The sequence below is a fragment of the Cebus imitator genome, unplaced genomic scaffold (assembly GCF_001604975.1).
Source record: "Cebus imitator isolate Cc_AM_T3 unplaced genomic scaffold, Cebus_imitator-1.0 Scaffold5, whole genome shotgun sequence".
Taxonomy (NCBI): Eukaryota; Metazoa; Chordata; class Mammalia; order Primates; family Cebidae; genus Cebus; species Cebus imitator.
Genome location: NW_016107320.1, coordinates 14,571,813 through 14,573,585, shown reverse-complemented (window position 1 = coordinate 14,573,585; position 1,773 = coordinate 14,571,813). Strand labels below are relative to the sequence as shown.

Here is a 1,773-nt window from a genome sequence, read left to right as displayed (position 1 = left end):
AAACAAACAAAAAAAACCTCCTTTCCACATTTGTGAACATTGTCATTCTTCAGTTAACAGTAAACTGAGGCACACACATGTGAGTAACCCTGTCTGATTTCACTCTATTAATTATTAGCAGAGCAAGGATTAGAGCTAAGGAATCTTAATTTCCAAGCCATTGTTTGGAATTTTATGCCAGGCGTTGAAAGGCCACGGAGCTAATAGTTGATAGAACAGAGATTCACACTCCCGTAGTAGTCCTGAGTTAACAGTAGGAAAGTCTTGGGCCGGGTGCGGTGGTTCATCCCTGTAATCCGAGCATTTAGTGTGGATCCCGGCATAACAATGTCCAGGTCATAGATTGCACTGAGGAAATTCTGAAGACCCTGCCTTTTTGTTCATTGGACCTAAAACTCTGGTCATAAGATTATAAACATTTATTTGAATGCTTATGTATCCATATACACCTCTCCTTCCTCCCTTTCTCTAAGATAAATATGAAAGCTAAAAGCAGGAAGTTCCCAGATAACTATTTGAACACTTCTCGCACAGGTTTCAGTTTTGAAGCTTGTCGCCTAAAGCACACTAACTGATTTATGGTTCCTTATGAGATATCTAGGAGCCATTGTTGAACGCCTGACCTCAGGTGACCTGCCTGCCTCAACCTCCCAAAATGCTGGGATTATAGGTGTGATGGCTCACGCCTGGCCGAGGGCTTTCCGCTGTTAACTCAGGACTGCCAGAGTGTGAGTCTCTGTTCTATCAACTATTAGCTACATGGCCTTTCAACACCTGGCATAAAATTCTGAGCTTCTGTTTCCATATCTGCAGGAAATACATAACGTTTATCCCAGAGACATGACCTGATGAATTAATGAGAAACTAAAGCAAAGCACCTACCATGTAACAGAGAATGTTGTTTTTCTCACGTTTCATGTTGTTTTCTTCTCATTCTAGAAATCCTTTCTTATTTTTTATTTTTGGAAACAAGATCTCATTTGCCCAGCCAGGCTGGAGTATAGTGGTGTGATTGTAGCTTTCTGTATCCTTCACCTCCTGGGCTCAAGTGATCCTTCTGCCTTGTGTAGCTGGGACTACAGCATGTACCACTCTGCCTGGCTAATTTTTATTTTTATTTCTTGTAGAGATGGGGTTTTGCTGTGTTGCTCTGGGTGGTCTTGAACTCCTGGGCTGTAGCAATCCTTCTGCCTCAGCCTCCCAAAGTGCTGGGATTACAGACATGAGCCACGACACCCACCCATTCCTTTCTTAGTATCATGTATTTCTGGTTTTCTTTCCTATTATTTGAACCTTGTTTTTATGACTTCTTTTTCGATTTCATCTCTAACCATATAGACATTTGCAACATTAATGAACCATTTCTCTATCTCTGTGTTCTTAGGTATTTTTATCTAATCTTAACCACTAATTATACCTGATTCCCAAGTCTGCATACTCACTCTTGACTTTTCTTGTTCCCAAAATCTAGATCCATGTGTCTTGTGGGTCTGTAACTATCTCAGGTCCTGCCAATGAAACTTTCAAGAACGCCTCATTGTTAATGAAATAAAGTGTAAACTTCCTCGGCCTGGCAATATGTCTGAAATTTGACCCCTCAGCACCTTTCTAGCAAGACCTTTGCTCACACCGTCAGAAATAATTTACTGCTCCTGAAACAACTGGTATTAGGTTTCTTTGGTCTAGTTATTCATACCGCAGCCTCTTTCCAAAATACTTTCTTGACAGTCACCACGACTAAGCTCTACTTCTGTTTTTTTAAAGTTTTTTTTT

The 1,773-nt window shown here is 40.7% G+C and overlaps 1 pseudogene; it reads right to left on the bottom strand.

The window, feature by feature from the left end:
- Positions 1–135: 135 nt before the first annotated feature.
- Positions 136–1,773, bottom strand: part of LOC108309107 — an 8,973-nt pseudogene continuing 7,335 nt past the window's right edge.